The following is a 19,517-nucleotide window of genomic DNA, read 5'->3' as shown; positions in this document are numbered from 1 at the left end:
CTCCTCTCTCTCTCTGCCTGCCTCTCTGCCTACTTGTGATCTCTGTCTGTCAAATAAATAAATAAAATCTTAAAAAAAAAAAAAGAACATCTGGTTCTGGGGTGTTTGAGTGGCTCAGTGAGTTAAGATCTGCCTTTGGCTCAGGTCATGACCCTGGAATCTCGGGATTGAGCCCCTTGTTGGGCTCCCTGCTCAGCGGAGCGTCTGTTTCTCCCTCTCCCTCTGTCCCTTCCCTCGCTCTTGCTCTCGCTTTCTCATAAATAAAATCTTTAAAAAAAAGAACATTCCGTCCCTTTTGTTCATTTATTTGTTTATTCAGTCACTGATCCTGTGTTTATTAAGTTCCCACAATATTAAAAAAAAAATTAACATTTGTTGAGTGCCTGTGCTGAGTCTCTACTGTGTAAGATGTTTTATGTACTTTATTTAATCTTTGCAAAAACCATATGAGGAAGGTATTATCCCCATTTATTTCAGACAAGGAAGGACATTCAAGGGAGGGCACTTTTCCAAGCTCTCACACATGTGGAGAGCTATAGCCGTAATGTGAAAGTATTTCAGCTTCACTTCAGAGCTCTTTTCCCTTGGGCAACATATCACACCACCCCCTAGCAAGTGGAAAACTGTGGTGGCATTGCAGATCGTGATAATGCTGGGGTTGATGAGGTCCATGAACCACAGGTGTTTTGGTGAGGCTTTGGATATTGGGGATAAGGAAAAGGAAATGAAGGAGATGTTGATACTGGTGAGAGGTATATGGGGTGTGTAGTAGAGGCGGAGCTCTTCTCTGGGATGGACTCATCCTTCTCTCTGTTGCGATGGAATGACAGGGGCCAGAATTTGCCTGGATGCCCTGGGTCAGAGATACCTTCTGTCAAGAGCAGAAGGCCTGATTCTTGGGTCGGGAGAACAGATAACACACACTCGAGGCAGCCAACGGATTAGTTTGAAGGAACAGGAGATGCGAGGGGAGGAGACTCAGGTTGAAACTCAGTCCCCAACAAGGACTGCTTGGGCAGAGCAGGAAGCATGCCTGCCACATTGGTTCCAGCTGTGGCAGTGCTCAGAACTGCTTTGCCCTTCCGTATATTGCCCATGTGCCAATAGACCCTTCCCCCATGCATAGTGGAAGGAATGAAAGCAGATGGTATACAAAACCATTCTGGGCCACCCGAGTGGCTCAGTCATTTAAATGTCTGCCTTTAGCTCAGGTTGTGATCCTGGGGTCCTGGGATCGAGCCCCGCATCTGGCTTTCTGCTCAGGGAGGATCCCTCTCCCTCTGCTCCCCACTTGTACTCTGTGTCTCTCAAATGAATAAATAAAATCTTAAAAAAAGAAAAGGACCATTCTGATCACTGATTATATAGTCAGAAAGTTTGAAATGAGGCAACATATCTGGGGGGCCTCATTATTTTAAAATAAACTATCTGCCTCCATTCTAGATTCCTAGAATTGAGCAAATAAACTCTAGTTTGTAGTAGCTCTACCAATACAAAGGACACCCCTAGTATCCTAAGATCCTTCTTAAAGCAGCAAGTCATCTGTTTTTTTTTTCCCCCAACAGGACTCGGAAGAATTCATGGAACATGTTTTCTGATGAAATAACAATATAGAATAGAAAACATGATGTCACAGACTCTATGAAATAAAATTCTTATGGTTAGTGAGAGGTGTCACCATTTCAGACCTGCAAGAAGTTGAAGTAAACACTATGAACAACTATAAGACTAACAACTCAGAGTGTGAAGAATCAGAGGTGACCAGATGAGTTAGCTGTGTCCCAAGCAAAATGTCCTAATTTCAAAATTATTCATGTATTCAGAGCAACAGAACAAATGTTCATTTTACTTAAGAGACAGTGGCTCTTTCTACACAAGTAAAAACACAGCACATACACCCAAATTCGAGACTGAAAATAGAAGATTATTAGCATTATAATTTATGTAAATGTCTACTCTATTCATGTTAAAGTAATTGGTATCTCTCAATCGTATGCTAATTATTACATAAATAGATTATAAATAATCATGGGCGAATATTTCATTTTTTAAGCTGAAACCCTACATATTTAAAGGTCTATTGCTTTATAGTATAAAAAACATGGAAAGACTAACACTGTACGTTAACGCTACTAGATTTAAAATTAAAAAGGGAACAAAAAACATGAGAAGAATGACTCATGTGTTTCAGTGATTTAAAAATAAAAATTCTGGGGGCACCTGGGTGGCTCAGTGGGTTAAGCTTCTGCCGTCAGCTCAGGTCATGATCTCAGGGTCCTCGGATCGAGTCCCACATTGGGCTCCCTGTTCAGCTCCCCCCCACCCCACCAGCCCGCCTGCTGCTCTGCCTACTTGTGTTCTCTCTGTCAAATAAATAAATAAAATCTTAAAAAAAAAATAAAAATTCTGTTTGGTGTTTTAAAAATTATATTTGTTAAGGTTTGGTAGGTATTTATTAAGGTTTGGTAGGTAAGTTACACATAAGATCAAGAACAATAGTTCTCTTGGCTGAATATATTTGTCTCGATGGCAGTCTCTGGGAGGGAAAATGGGTATAAATTTCTCAAACTGAGTGCATCAAGATCACCTGGGAATCTTGTTAAACGCACACTGCTGGGCTCTGGTCCTGGAGTTCCTGAGCCAGGGGGTCGGGGCTGGGACCAATGATTTGCACATCTAACAAGCTCCAGGTAATGCTGATGCGTTGATCCTGGCAGCACGCTTGGAGAATCAGTGCTTTCAAGGATGGCAGTGGAGGTGGGCCCGGAGGACTGGAGTGGTGACTGAATGTGACAGCTTTTGGGCTCTCTTTCCCCGGCTGGTGAGTATATGCGACATGTTTGGAGGCATGTCCCGTGTCAGAGGCCTCGCTTTTGCTTCTGCTGGTTGCTCTAGGGGACTTGTCAACCAGGAACTTTGTCTATGCTTATTTATTCATTTATTGTTTACTTGATCTGACCTGAGCCAGTGGAGGCCGTGCTTATGAATTCTAAGAGTCTTTCGGTCCTTAATCCAGAACCAGGCCAAATTACGCAAGTTTGTTTGCAGTCTTCCTCTGCCAGTGGACAGTATTTTTGTCTACTCCCCTCTTTCCACTGACAGACGTCTTCAACGTGCTTTAGGTGGCATGCATGTTTGGTATGGTTAGTTTCGGCCTTTTATGACCTTTATTCCACTTTCTTTGGATTTCATTTGCAATTCTTTATCGAATTTCTCAATAGGAGTGCTTAGATGATGGATTTTTTTACCTTCTTTCTAATACAGACATTTAAGTTCCAACTCTCTACCTGGAGTGAGCTTAAGACTTAGTTCTCCTTTCCCAAAATGACTGTTAAAGCCCACACCCATCGTCTGGGGAGACCAGCCAATGCCACAGGGTAGCCAAATCTGTTGAATCTTGGTGACCACCCCAGCCTTCAGTTTCTTTGTTGTTTTCACTCCGGGGGAATTTCTTCTGTTTCTCACTAGCTCAGATTTGTATTGACAAGTCTGCTTGTTATACTTCATAAATCATTTCTACGTGTTTTGCATTAAGAGGCTTTCCGAGACCTCTTTTCTGTCCTACTGCTAGAAATAGAATTCTAGAGTTAGCAGCACCACAGAGTGTGAGAATTAGATAATACCTATAAAGCCCTCAGCACCATTATTATTAGCATACTTACATCTCAGTGGATTACCAGTGGTGGAGGTAAGAGATGGAATGCTACAGGAAGCAAAGCCTTCCAGGAGAAATAGTGATAGAAGCAGGAGTGAAGGGAGCAGGGAGGGGTGGGGTGGCTGGGTGGTGGACACTGGGGAGGGTATGTGCTATGGTGAGTGCTGTGTACTATGTAAGACTGATGAATCACAGACCTGCACCCCTGAAACAAATAACACATTATATGTTAATTTAAAAAAAGATAAAACAGAAAAAAAAAAAACCCAGGAGAGATTGTGTGGTAAATTCATATTTTAACAAGATTTTGGCAAAGGATGGAGGACCTACATTGTATGCTTTCTGATGAGACCCAGAAAACTGACCCAGTCAAGAGAAGGTTCTCATGCGGGGCAGAAATCATGGCATCAAGTGTAGGGCTACCATGTATAGCTGGGACTCTTCAGGCACAACTCCAGGGACACCAGTTGTAGACCGAGGTGTCACAGTGGTTGAGATCAGGCTGAAGACCCATTCCTCAAAGGTCTGCATTTTGGCAAAGTGAAAAAGGAAGCAAGGATTGTAGAAACAAGCAGACATTTTTTTAGGGCAGTAACTGGGAGTGTCTTTGCTGGCTCACAGGTGCACACCCTGTGTTAAAAATAAATAGCCGAGAAGGAATGCTTAGTGTACTTTTCTGTTAACTCCTGACGTGGTATGCACGCGCATGTGCCCTCCGTCTCTCTCACCCACTCAAAGCCCTGGGATTTCTCCAGTGGTCATGTGGGTAAAATGGAGTTGTGGTTCATTCCTCAAAACTCTCTGAGGCAGAAGATCTAATTACTGGATGGCTCTTACTCAGCTCACTTTTTTTTTCCCTGGATATTCTTTTTCCCTCTTTCCTCCTCACTTTTCCTCTCACCTTTTGTCCCCCATCTTGGGGCGGTTTATTCTCTTGCCTCCGGCAGTGAGCACCAGCCGTTTCCTATGCTGTAGCATGTCACATAGCAAACAGTTCTTTTCAAAAGAGACCCAGAATCTGGTTGGGATTCAAGATGGAGCCCATGGTCCTTGGGAGGGCTGGTGGGAGCTAGGCAGGTGTTCACTGTTAGACCTGTGCTGTCAGGCAAAACATCCAGACCGTGCTAGCAAATGATCCAGACCTGGGAACAGGTTGGGCCTGTTTGCCTTCACCATGTGCAGACCAGTTATCAGAACAGGTGCCTAGGGGCACCTGGGTGGCTCAGTGGGTTAGAGCCTCTGCCTTCAGATCAGGTCATGATCCTAGGGTTCTGGGATCAAGACCCACATCAGGCTCTCTGCTTGGCGGGGCGCCTGCTTCTCCCTCTCTCTCTGCCTGCCTCTCTGCGCACTTGGATCTCTGTCTGTCAAAAAAAAAAAAAAAAAAAAAATCTCTTAAAAAAAAAAAAAAAAAAAAAGACCAGGAGCCCAGACAAAGTCAGAACCAGCAAGAGGAAGCCCAGGACAAAAGGACAAGCTAGCTGGCACTGTGGTTCCCCTGCACTTGGGCTTTGAATCACCTCAGAGAATGTATGCTTCTTTCCCACACATTCAACTTCAAAGTGAAGCTCCTTCAGAAAGATAACTGTCTTTCCTCAAAATCAGAGAAGACCTAGATATCACCGGGCCATTGCTGAAGTAGGCAAGAGGAGAACCACATGTTCCAATTCCAATGAGCCTTTGTTAAAGGGTCAGAAAGTCAAACAGGAAAAGTTGGATGAGATGATGTGCTTTAAGATGCTGGACCCAGCCTGGCCTGCCCAGATTACTTCGTGGGTATCTTTTTCTGTGGAGTAGTAAGCAGAGTCAATGGGTGAATAGTCTGGGGACCCAAGCTTGGGGCTCCCCATGGCCTTGTAAACAGGGAGACCAAGTCAGGGTACACCCCACAAAGTAGCATGACCATCTTACGACTTACTGTGGGCACCAGGGATGGTTTACCTGCTGTCCTGGGTAAACTTGAGGGAAGAGGCAAGTAAAAGAGCCTCTTGACATACTAGTCCAAATACTGCTTTTTGATTACTTCTTTGGCTTTCTCAGGAGTTAATGGGAATCTGAGAAAGGGAATGGATCAGGTGCTGGGGTCTTCAGTAATTCTGTTCCAACCATCTGAGGTCCTAATGGGTAGCACATTAGCTGCGGGAGGGAAGGTGAGAGAAGGAAACAATGCGTAGACACATCTACCCAGGATCCTGATCAATACTGAGTGGGAATGGAGGCTCTTAAATGATGAAGGTATTTGGGATCTAAAGACCGTGTTCATCAACAACACAGTCTTTGCAATGAGTTGTATTGTTAAGCTGTACACAGAGCAATTAACACTAGAGCATTTGGCAAAGTGAGCCATATATGATATCGTATTTCCTCACAATAACTGCCACTTCGAAAGTCTTTACTGTGAACTCAGCTCTTCATGCAAATTATTCTCACCACCTCTCTATAGAGAAGAGCTTGCTGTTTTCCCTATTTTTTATAGATGAGGAAATCGAGGCCCCAGAAAGGCAAGGAACTTGTGTAAGGCCACACCCAGCTGGTTGCCTGAGCTGGAAATCTAACCCAGTTCTGAGTTTGCCATCCAGGTTTTTAACTATGACGTGAAACTCCCACCCAGGGGACCTGGCAGGTGAGGACCAAGAGCTGCATTTCAGGAGAGGAAATTTTGGTTTCTGTTAGGTTGAACTATATGAAATGGCTGATATTTTATCATTCATGACTTATAAAAATGATTATCTTCTGTTTCAACCTAATAGAGACTAAGTGAATCAAACAAATTTAACCTAGGTAATAAATATTTTCCTAAAACCCTGCACCAAGTTCTCTGTACTAATCCACTCAATCCAAAAGTGAATGTCTAATCTACTCCTAAAGCCCTAAAGGTTGCCGCTCTTTGGGGTCTTGCCACTTAGTGGGGTGAGGGGACAAAGATACAGGGTGCTGATTGTAAAGAATACCTCAATAAACATCTTAGGGTGAGATGGGAAAGGATGAAGTCCTAGAGAGGTCAGGTAAGACCTCTAGCCCACATTCCCTGTTAGGGGAGCAGCCCATGCAGAGGGATGAGAAGAGCTATGCCTTCAGGGAACTTGGAATAGTTGGACTTGGTTAGACCATTGGCCTTTGATTGGGGAGCAAGAGAGGATTGTGGGGGAATATCACAAAGTACCTGAAAGTATTAGAGGCTTTTGTCCTTCAGAGCAGCATTTAAGTATTTTAAGCATGCTGAAGTGATGCAGTCACATTTGTGCTTAGAAAACCCTCACTGTATGCGTGTACGGCCTGGATTAGAAGGACACGCGCACCCAGGGGACATAATGCACATCTGGGCTAAGTGACAGAGGAGAAAAATGCAAGAGTGGTATGAAACTCTTTAGAAAGTAGAAGCTTTGGTGACTGACTTGGAAATGGGGGGCATTCTACAAATGACAAATATGTTTGGAATTTACAAATAGAGTCTCAGCCTTAACCAGTTATAAACTTCCTGAACAAGGAAGAATGAATCCTCTAAAATAAAGAGCCCCAGGTCCCAAAGAATTGTGCCCTCTTTTTAAGAAAGATGGTCACAAGGGAGGAATCTTGTAACCTGGAGATCAACCATGGGGGATGGCTCCCTACTTGTGACAAGACCAACATTCTGTGGTTTGTACTGCGCCAATATCCCATTTGGGTTGATGACTGCTGTGTTTCACGTGTTGTCAACATTTTGATCACTCCTACTTTCTGACCAAGGGACAAGCCAACTAACCTATTTTATCGGTGCGAGAAGTGCTGTACAAGGTACTTATGTTCTGAATCCTTAATTACTTATTGGAAAATAGATTTTTGAACATCTCTAAATCCTTGAGAGGAAAGGAAGTTGAGGCTCCATAATCACAGAGACTAGGATTTGCTCAATGGTATTGAATTCCCAGGGAAAAAGAAGAAAGTTCGGGAATCACCTTGGGCAGGGTGGTAGTGTTTATTTGGTTAATGGAGGAGAAGGCAGGTATAACTGTGCTAAAAGCAGCCTGGATCTCACATTGCGCATCTGATTTGTTTTCAGCCTTCTGTTACTTTGGACTGTTGCAAACCGTTCGCATTTTTGGGACCTTGTGATAGTGTGTACAGTATGACAGACTCCCCTCAACAAGTGGCAGGAGGTGTTAGGTACACATTTGTCCCACTGACTATCAATACAGTGAAATATATACAAAAAAAAGTAATCCTGTACATACTAAAAGGAAATTTCTGGGACTTTTTTTGGGATTAAAGTTAAGTCAAAACTCAAACTTTCAAAAGAAACTTTTTTGTTTTGTTTTGTTTTCTCAGGAAACAGACAAAGCCACCCAGCCTTTCTCTGTTGGAAAGTGACTTAAAAGGAGGCTGTGCTAATATTAGGCATGGCCTTTGGCCAGTTAGTAAAGGAAGTTTCTAAAGAGTAGGCCACAAAAAAGTTATGCCCATTTAAAACTTGTTCCTGGAAACCTTTATTTCTCTTCTCCATATGGTCTACATAGTGGAATAAGGATTTTCAGAGGGCTTAAAAATATGAAGACATTTAAATCAACTCTCCCAAGCAACCTAGTGAAAAGGTTTCCAAGGAGGGGGACAGATTCATTAATCAATAGCTTTCAAAGTAGCAAGGCTTTCAGAGGTACTCAGGAAAGATGTCTGTCACCAGTGGTGAAGTGTTTAGGAGGAGGAAGCAACATCAACTGCAAAATTAAGTCATTCCAAAGACCTATATGTTATAAATGATCATAGAGGTGGTCTATGTCTTGTACAAACTACAAGTCCACAAAATGACAGGATTCAACTGCTATGGCTTTCAGATTTTACAGTCTCTTTCTCTTGCTCTGTCCTTTACTTCTTGGTCTCTGCATTTCCAGAGACGTGGATGTGTTTCACATAGAGATAACTATGGAGTCTTCAGATGAGTCCAGCCATGGCCTTGGGCAAGGACTGGCCTTCATGAGAGGCTGAATATTCCCACACTAGAATTTGGTGAAGCCTGGAACTGGGACAAGTGAAGCCAAAGGATTGCTTAGGGCTGTAGGATAGCTCAACATTGCACCCATCTTTGTGGACTGGGTAAGCATGTCTAGGCCACTTGGTCTCCAGGAGCGTAATTCCAACAGCAATCAAAGTATAAGTAGCTTAAAATGGGCCATCCCTTACTGGGGTCCTGTGTTCCCTAAGTCATATCTCGGAGAATAATGAATGCCCCAGACAGGAAATTTATTTTCCCTGATGCAAATGTATGACACCCACATTTCCCTTCAGCCTCTGCTATTTCAGGATGCCCTGCTCCAAAGACAGGTTCAGACAATCTGCAGTCACTAGACGTGTATTTATTCCCCCTTAACATGATAGAATAAAGAAAGGTTCCTTAAGGGTATGTGGAAAACTCTTTCAAAGACATGGTAGACTAAAATAGGCTTTGTGTGTTGGTCTGCTAAACCAACCATTAGGAAGAACATTCTTTTTGTGAGAAATTACTTCCCTCCCTTGAAAGTTAAAGGATTCCCTGAGTGACACACAGTAGAAATCTATCCAATGATAATATTAAGCACTCTGTGGCGGAGACTTAGTTGTCTTCTAGATTGGTTTTTTTTTTTTTAAAGATTTTATTATTTATTTGACAGAAAGAAAGAGATCACAAGTAGGCAGAGAAGCAGGCAGAGGGAGAGGGGGAAGTAGGTTTCCTGCTGAGCAGAGAGCCCGATGTACCGCTCAATCCCAGGACCCTGGGTTCATGACTTGAGCCGAAGGCAGAGGCTGAACCCACTGAGCCACCCAGGTGCCCCATGTCTTCCAGATTCTGTAGCAACCCAATTTTTAATTGAGCACATGGTCTCTCAAAGTAGAGATTACCTTTCTGAGCCTTCCTTGCAGCTAGGCGTTACTGGTGACTGATGGGCTAATAAGATGATGGCATTAGTGCTGTTTGATGGTATGTGTGTGCAGTATGTGTTATGGGGAATTTGGATGTAGGGGCCTTTTATTACTTTTCATTCTTTCATCTTGCTCCTTGGAATGCACATACTACCATCTTCGTCATGGGGTCAAGGCTACAGATAGCAGTGTAACCAGATAGAAGAAGCCTGGCCCCCTGGCACTCCAAAGCCCCAAGTCCTGGTCTTCCTTCAGGGATGTATGGAGGAGAGATCAGCTGCAATGCTGTTTAAGCTATTGTTATTTGGGGGCTTCCTGTCACTTGAAATTTGATCTAATTCTAATAAAAATATTTATTATCGTATCATCGTACATAGTAACATACTTGATAACTACCATTGTGCTATTAGGTCGGTACCTAGAATAAGTTGTTTTTGTAAATGAGCCTTAAAAGCACACATATTCTCTTTGGCATAAAGCAGGTCAGGTTTATAGGTAATGTTTTCATAACTAAGGTTTTTTAGTGAAGTCTTTTGATTAGCATGCAAGTATATAACACTAATATTTTTCTTATCAGTTGCTTCCAATTGCCAGTAAGCCTAGAAAAAATCAATTATGCAGGTGGATCAATTCCTTTGAACTTCTCCCCAAGGTCTGTGTCTTTATTTATTTATTTATTTGTGTATTTATTTAATATGAGGTCTTTATTCCCTCCCCCCGGCCCCGATTCATTTAAAATATAAAAGCCACTGAGGCTGTGATCTAGTAGAAGGTAGAAGGTAACTAGGAGACTTAATGACCAGAAGGAAAAACAGCTTTCAACATTCTCCATGTATCTGTTGACTATTTCTTGGGCCAGCTGGTCTAGGACTCATACATCTGGCCATTGGCTGGATGTCGGATGAGTCAACGGGTGACCAGGGCATGTGTCTTTCATTATCTAGCAGGCTAGCTTGGGTTTGTTTACATGGTGGTGGCAGGATTCCTAGAGAGACTGGATATGTGCAAGGTCCCTAGAGGCCTAAGGTCAGCACAGCATCACCTTCATCACACTCTGTGCTCAAGCAAGTTACAGGGCTAGTGAATTCAAGGCCTTGGGGGGAATGGACTCTGCTTCTTGTTGGGAGGAACCACAGAGTCACTTTGCAAAAGGTATGGATCCAGGGAGGGGTATAGAATCCTAGCCACGTATACCCAGTCTAACACAGAGGCTGTGGACTTGAGCAAATATTTCCTCCTCTTTTGTCTGCTGGAGAAAATGACTGAGACCTGAGAAGCAAGCAAAAAGGGATGGCAGGTTATATAGGTAGAACTGGTTGGGAGTTCAGAGATGTTGTCCAGGCTGGAAAGGTAGGTGCCAGAAAGGATAGTTGTTGTTGTTGTTGCTGTTTCTAGAAAAATGTTCAAACTCGAATGTGCATACAAATCACCTAATTCTGATTCAGTAGGCCTGGGTTGTGTCTTGAAATGCAACATTTTTTTAAAAGCTCCTAGGCAATACTGCTGCTGGTCGAAGCACCACACTGCACAGCAAGATTCTGGATTGTAATCTGTCTCCATTTCAACCATCATTCCCCTGGAGAAGAGTCTAGTCTAATGGCAGACCAGTGGGTTGGCATTAGAAAGAACATTTATTTGTGAAGTACCTACTCTTTGTCAGGAACTGTGCCAAAGACTTTCTGTGCCCTATCTCATTTAATTCTGGTTGCAACTGTCTAAACAAGGCAATGTCACCCTTGTTTGGAAGAGAAAGAAATTATAGTGCAAGGGTTTTTTGTTGCCTTTCTGCTGTATTACAGTGTGAAGAAAGGATGACCTCATTTACAGCACTGGGCATGGTGCCATGAATGTATTAAGATAAAATACATATATTGATGTGATCCCGTGGTTGGCTAGGCTCATGTTTTTCCAAGGTGAAATAAATCTTCCCAAACCTATTCAAGCTACCTCTGTTTGGATACCTCAGCTTACAAATTGGGTCAGTTATTATATTATTACTACTAGATCAAAACATTAAAGTTCACCCTCCAGACTGCCCAGACTTCCCAGGGACTTTCCTTAGCATCATCCCCCCAAAAGAGAAAGGTCTTTGAAGTCTGGAATGATTCATAGGATTAAGCCATATATTTGTACAGTGTATAACCTATATAAACAAAGATGCTGGTCCTTGCGATAATGAATAACGAAAACCTACAGATCTACAAAGGCCAAAAAAAGAGAAGGCCACAGAGAAGGAGTTCAACCCATTACTGGTGTTCTTCATTCCTTTGTGCATAACCAGTTATCACCTTTATTTCTTTTGTGGATGGTACCTTTGGTGTTGTGTTTAAAGGTCTTTGTCATGGCCAAAGATCCATCTAGAATGATCTCCTATCTTACGCCTTAGGAGTTGTCGAGTTTTGCCTTTTACATTTGAGTCTGTGACCTATTTGGAATTAATTCCTGTGAAGGACATAAGGTCTGTGTCTGGAGTCATTATATTGCATGTGGATGTCCATTTCTAGCACGATTTGTTGAGAAAGACTCTCTTTGCTCCTTTGTATTGCTTCTGCTCCCTTGTCAAAGATCAGTTGACTGTATTTATATGGGTCTATTCCTTGTAGCTTGAAGTCAGTCTTGAAGTCAGTTAGTTCTAGTCTTCCAACTTTGTTCTTCAAAAGTGTTTTGGCTCTTCTGGGTCTTTCGCTTCCCTGTGTGAACTTTAGAATTGGTTTGTTGATATTTACAATATAACATGCTGGAATTCTGATGGCTATTGCACTGAATCTGTAGATTAAGGTGGGAAGAATTGACGTTTTGAGAATATTAGATCTTCCTATCCATAAACATGAAATATCTCACCTCTTATTTCATTCTTTGATTTTCATTAGAGTTTTGTAGTTCTTGTCATATAAATCGTGTATTTTGTTAGATTTACACATAAGTATGTAATTTTGGGAGGGAAGATTCTAGTGTAAATGGTATTGTTGTGTTTTTAATTTCAAATTCCACTTGTTCGTTACTAGTATATAGGAAAGTGATTGAATTTTTTAAGAAAGAGTTTATTTATTTATTAGTGAGAGAGAGTACATGCTTGAGGAGAAGGGAGAAGCACACTTCTGCTGAACAGGGAGCCAGAGGGGCTCAACCCTGAAATCATGACCTAAGCCAAGGCACCCTAGCAATTGACTTTCATGTATTAACCTTGTATCCTACAACCTTGCCATATTTTCTTACTACTTCCAGTTGTTTTCTTAGTTCTTTCAATTTTCTACATAGATGATCATGTCTTCTGCAAACAATGACAGTTTTATTTTTTCCTTCTCAGTCTGTATATCTTTTATTTCCTTTTCTTGTTTTAAATTCCATTAGCTAGTACGTCCAGTACAATGTTGAAAAGAACCGGTAAGAGAGGATATTTTTTTCTTATACCTGATCTTTGTAGGAAAGCTTTGAGTTTCTCACCATTAAATATATTAATTATATTATCTGTAGGCTTTTTGTAGATTTTTTTAATCAATTTGAGAAGTTCCCCTTTATTCCTAGCTCACTAAAAATTTTTTATGACTGAATATTGGATTTTGTCAAATACTTTTTCTGCATCTAGTGATACAATCATGTGATTTTTCTTTTTTTTTAGCTTGTTGATGTGATGGATTACATTAAATGATTTTCAAATGTTGAATCAGGCTTGTATATTTGGGACAAATCCTGCTGATCCTTTCTTTTCCAGTATATTTTCTCTCTTTTAGGTAATTTCTGTTGCTGTGTCTTCAAATTAATTTTTTTCTGCAATATCTAAGCTTCCATTAATCCTATCAAGTATATTTTTTAAAATCTCACATGCTGTAGTTTTCTTCAGAAATTCAGTCTGAGTCTTTAAAAATACCATACATGTCTCCACTGAACAGACTTACTCTTTCCTCTAGCCTCTTGAATATAGGGAACACAGTGATGACAATTTCAATGTTCCAGTCTGCTAATGCTGACAAGTCTGGATTGGTTTTGATTGATTGTTCTTCTCATTATGGGTCAGATTTTCTTACTCACTTGAATGCCTGGTAATTTTTTATTGGGTAGCAAACATTATGAATTTTACCTTGTTGGATGCTGGATATTTTTGTGTTTCTACAAATACTCTTGATGTTCTGGGATGCAAAGTTATTGGGAAACTCTTTTATCCTTTTAGATAATGCTCTTTAGCTACCCTCCCCCAGCTTTACGGAGGTATAACTGACAAATGAAATTGTAAGATATTTAAAGTGACCTTGTGTTTTTTTCTTTTAGTGGGTACATTTAACTTTCTTAGCAAATTTAAATTATATAATATTATTCATCTTATACCTGGAAGGTTGTACCCTTTAACCAACTTCTTCCTCTTTCCTTCAAACGCCACACCCTGGCAACGATTTTTTTTTTTTTTTTTTTTTTTTTTTGGTGGCGCTCTGTTTCTATGTGTTTGTTTGGTGTAGAATTAAAAAAAAAAAAAGTGATACCATACACTATTTGTTTTTGTCTGGCTTATTTAGGATAGTGCCCTCAAGCTCCATCCATGGCTTTTAAGCTTTTTAAGGTAGGACCAAAGCAGCATTTGTGTAGAGCTGATTATTTTCCTGAGGCAAGACTTCTTGAGTTCTCTACCTAGTTCCTCTTGAACTTTGAGATTTTCCAGTCTGGCTTGTAGGAATAGGCACTATTTCTGGTCTTGTATGAGTCCTTCTGATTATTTCTGGTGTTTTTCCCTGCAGTCCCAAGCAGTATCCTCACCTACATGTCAGTAGTCTGCTCAAAATGGTCCTTCTGCAGACTTCCAGAGTTGTCTGCCTTGCATCATTCTCTGTATTTAGCACTCTGTCCTGCAAACCTGAGCTGCCTTGATATCCCCAGATTCAGCTCTGTCTTCTCAACTCAGGGAGTCTACTGGACTCTGGGTTCCCTATTATGGCCAATAAAAGCCATTGCACAAAGAAGGGGCCGTTGTAGAACTCACTTCATTATTCACCCATTGCTTGCTTAGTCCTTTGCTGCCTAATGTCCAAGTCTTGGGAAAATATTTTCCCCATATATTTTATCTACTTTTTTATTAGTTTTAGGTGGGAGGATAAATCTGGCCCTTGATGCCCCATGTTGTTCAGAGGCCAAAGTTTCTGTATTCTGAAGCATGCAAACATATAAAAAGTTACTTCCTCCTTAATGGTTGGCTGGTTTGCACACTTGCCTTTAGTCTCCCTGGGTTTTGTTTTCCTTATTTGTAAAAGGAAAAGGCTAGACCATGCATTAGTCTGGTCTCTGGAGAAGCAGAACCGATAGGATATGAGGTGTATGTATATATGTATGTATGTATGTATGTATGTATATGCATGTATGTATATGCGTGTATATGTACATAAAACCCCAGATGTATTATAGGGTACTGGCTCACGTGATGATCGATGCTTACAAGTCCCATGATCTGCCGTCTGCCAGCTGGAAACCCAGGAAAGCTGGGGATGTAGTTCAAAGGCATGAAAACCAGACAGCAGATGCTGTAGAATCCAATCTGATTCTGAAGGCCTGAGAACCAGCAAGGCTGAGAACAGGAGAAGGTTGATGTCCCAGCAAGTGCAGGGAAGCAGGGAAGCAGAGAACAAATTCAAACTTCTCCAACCTTTATTTTTTTTTTCCAGGCCCTTAACACATTAGCTGATGTCCACCCACATTGGGGAGGACCATCTACTTAACCCAGGCCATGGATTCAAATGCTAATCCCTCCAGAAATACCCTTACAGACACCGAGAAATAATCTTAAATCAGACATCTAGGCATTCCATGGCCTGGTCTAGTTGACACATAAAATTAACCATTCAGACAAGAAGCAAGACTCACTGCATTCTAGTTCTAAAAGTTTTCAGGTTCATGAAACCCTCCCATTTGATACTTTCTAAAACACAGCCGAGTCATCACTCCAGCCTGAGCTGACTCAGAGTCAGTGTGGGGGGCTTGGTGGCCTTGGCTCTCCTCTCTGTAGTCCTTTCTCTTCTACATCCTTCTATCAAGTCATTTAGCAAATATTTAGTGAGTACCTACTATGTGCCAGACACTGTGGTAGGCACTGGAGACACAGCAATGAACGGACCCAGGGATTATATTCTAGTGGATGCTTGCTGAGCCTCACTAGGGGTCTGCTGGGCCAGAGAAAGACACCTGACCTATGTTATCTTACTTCCTACTTCATAGGACTGACGTGAAGTTTATCTTTGCCCAGATAAGAAAACTGAGATCACAGGACCACTGAGTAAAAGAAACAGAGTTGTGAACCCGGACAGTCTGACTCCAGATCTCCTGCTTTTAATGCCATGGATTCAGACAAAACTCAGCCTGTAGGTAAATCTGCTTTGGCTCACATCCTTGTTGTATGAGAAATTAGGTCTGAGTTTGTGAAACTCAAGTGTGCTGTAGCTCCCACTGTTTCGATTCTTTCCCACCCAATCGACTTCTTCCATTCACCTCACTGGCCCCCAAGGGCTTTGGATTTTGATTTCTGCCCACGTCCATCCTACCTCCTTTCCCAAGTACTTTGTACATCTTCCTCCTGAGCTCTGTTTGCTCTTTTCCGGTAACTTCATCAGATCACACCCCTTGCTTTTACTCCTTTTCTGTTGCCCATTTCTCCTCAACTTTTTGACAAGTTACCTCTTTCAAAGATTTCTCACTCCCTTTGCTGTGGTTTAGGGCCCTATCCCCATTGGCCGATTGTGTGTGAAACCCCTAAGATTATTGGTGATAAAACTATAGCATTAAGAACAAAAAGGAAGTGAAATGGACATAATAAAAGACTCCTTGAATGTCTAAAACCTTTGAAAAACCCAATCTGTTTCATCAGATCTCAAGTACAACTAAATAAACAAGAGGACTTTACCAATCATTTTCTTAGCTTTTCTCCCCCATCAAAATTGCATTAAGAGAAACAGAGTTTTGATGTGTTAGTGTTTTCCTATTTGTTTTAACCATAGTATCTCTGGGCTTGCCTGGGAGGCAAACCACAGAACATACTGTCTTATGAAAAGAAATACACTTCAAATTCCAAATAATCAAAGATGTGCTTTAAAAAAATCTGACTATAATGTACATAACTACATAACCTATTAGTTTCAAGTGCAAAAAATAATGATTCTATTTTGTATATATTGCAAAATGATTACTACAATAAGTCTAGTTAACATCTGTTGTCATACACAGTTACAACTTTGAAGATCTATTTGCTTAGCAACTTTCAAATATAAAATACAGTAGTAGTAACTATACTCCCCATGCTGTATGTTACATCTTCCTGACTTATTTATAACTGGAAATTGTAGCTTTCGATCACTTTCCTCCATTTCTCCCACCCCCAACTTCTGGCCTCTGACAACCACCAGTCTGTTCTCTGTATCTATATACTCAGATTTTTGTTGTTGTTGTTGCTTTTCCAAATGTGAGTGACATTACTTGGTATTTGTTTTTCTCTGACATATCTCATGTCACAAATGGCAGGATTTCCATTCTTAATGGCTGAATAATCCATTGTGTGTATATAAGCCACATATTTTGGAAAAATAATTGGCAGAGCATTCTGTTAGTTTCAGGTATACAACATGGTGATTCCATGTCTTTACACATTATGAACTAATCAACACGATATGTCTCATTTCCATCTGTCATCATACGAAATGAATGCAATATGATTTATTGTATTTTCATGTTGTACATGACATCCCCCTGACTTTGTTATTCTTTTTGACGTTGTTATTTTGTAATTGGTAGTTTGTTTGTTGTATTTTGATCCTCTTTGCTCATTTTGTGCTCCTCCTCCCCTCACCCCCTTTACTTCTGGCAACCACCACTCTATTTGTATTTCATGTTAGTTCTTTGTTTATTATTTTTTAAAATTTAGATTACACCTCTAAATGAAAACAGGAAGTATTTGCCTTTATCTGTCTGACTTTTTCCCACTTACATAATGCCCTCAAGTTCCATCCATGTTGTCACAAATGTCAAGATTTCATTTTTTTATGGCTCAGCAGCATTCCATTGTGTGTGTGTATGTGTACATCTTTATTCATCTATTGGTGAACACTTGGGTTGCTTCCATTTCTTAGCTATCGTAAATAATTCTACAGGGAACATAAAGGTGCATGTATCTTTTCAAATTACTGTTTTCCTTTTTTTTTTTTCAGGTAAATGCTGAGTAGTGGAATTGCTAGACCATGTGTTAGTTCTATTTTTAATATTTTGAGGAACCTTCTATTGTTTTCCAAGGGGTTACACCAGTTTATGTTTACACCAATGGTGAATGAGGGTTCTCTTTACATCCTGACCAACACACACTTAAATACTTTCTGATACAAGCCATTCTGACAGGTGTGAGGTGATACCTTACTGTAGTTTCGATTTGCATTTCCCTGATAAGTGGAGAATCTTTTCATGTTCCTAAAAAGATCTTTATATCTTCTTTGGAAAAAGTCTATTCAGATCTTCATCCCATTTTTTAATTGAATTGTTTGGGGGTTTTCGTTGTTATGGGTTGTATAAGTTCTTTATGTATTTTGGATATTACCCTCTTTTTGGATGGATGATTCGTGGATATCTTCTCCAGTTAGTCACCTTTTTGTTTTGTTGATGGTTTCCCTTGCTGATCAGAAGCTACTTAGTTTGACGTAGTTCCATTTGTTCCATTTGTTTGCTTTGTTGCTCTTGCTTTTGGAGTCAGATCCAACAAAGCATTGCTAAGACCCATGTCAAGAAACTTAGCACCTATGTTTTCTTCTAATGAATTTAATGGCTTCAGGACTTAACATTCAAGTCCTTAATCCATTTTGAGTTAATTTTTGTATATGGTTTAAAAGAGTGGTCCAGTTTCATTCTTTTGCATATAGTCAGTCAATTTTCCCAACACCATTTATTGGAGACTGTCCTTTCCCCATCGTATATTCTTGCCTTCTTTGTCATACACTAATTAACCATATGTGTGTGGGATTAATTCTAGGCTCTTTTGTTCTATTGATATGTGTATGTCTGTTTTTGTGCAGCTACCATACTGTTTTGATTACTAGAGCTTTGTAGTGCAGTTTGAAATTGGAGATTGTGATGTTCTTTCTCAGATTGCTCTGGCTACTTGGGATCTATTGTGGTTCCAAATTTTATAATTGTTCCAGTTCTGTGAGAAATGCCATCAGAATTTTGATAGCTATAGCATTGAATCTGTAGATTGCTTTGAGAGTATGGACATTTTAACAATATTCTTCCAACACATGAACATGGAATATCTTTCTAATTATTGTTTTCAGTTTCTTTAATCAGTGTCTTACAGTTTTCAGTGTATTGGTCTTTCACCTTCTTGGCTGAATTTAAAACACTAAATTCCTAGTGTTTTATTGTTTTTGATTTGTTTGTCAATGGGATTGTTTTCTTAATTTCTTTCTAATAGGTCATTATAAGGGTATGGGAATGCAACCAATTTCTTTATGTTAATTCTGTATCCCACAGGTTTACTGAATTATTAGTTCCAACAGTTTTGGTGGTCTTTATGGTTTTCTATCTGCAATATCCTGTCAACTACAAATGGTAACCATTTTATATCTTCCTTTCCAATTTGGATGCCTCCTTTTATTTCTTGTCTAATTGCTGTGCTAGGACTTATTATGTTGATCTACATTTCTTCTGTACCTGTTTTTTTGAGAGTTTTTATCATAGATGGATGATAAATTTTGTCAGATGCTTTTTCTGTGTCTATTAAGGTGATCATACAATTCTTATTCAGTCTGTTAATGTTGTATGTCACCTTGATTTGTAGGTGGATGTTGAACTATTCTTGCATCCCTGGAGTAAATTCCACTTGATCATAATACATTATCCTTTTAATACTTTGTTAAATTTGGTTTACTTATGCTTTGTTGAGGACGTTTGCATCTACTTTCACAAGGCATATTGGCCTATTATTTGTTTTTGTAGTGTCTTCATCTAGTTTTGGTATCAGACTAATGCTGGCCTCATT

This window comes from Mustela erminea, chromosome 11 (assembly GCF_009829155.1).
Source record: "Mustela erminea isolate mMusErm1 chromosome 11, mMusErm1.Pri, whole genome shotgun sequence".
Classification (NCBI taxonomy): domain Eukaryota; kingdom Metazoa; phylum Chordata; class Mammalia; order Carnivora; family Mustelidae; genus Mustela; species Mustela erminea.
Note: the sequence above shows the minus strand (reverse complement) of the source record.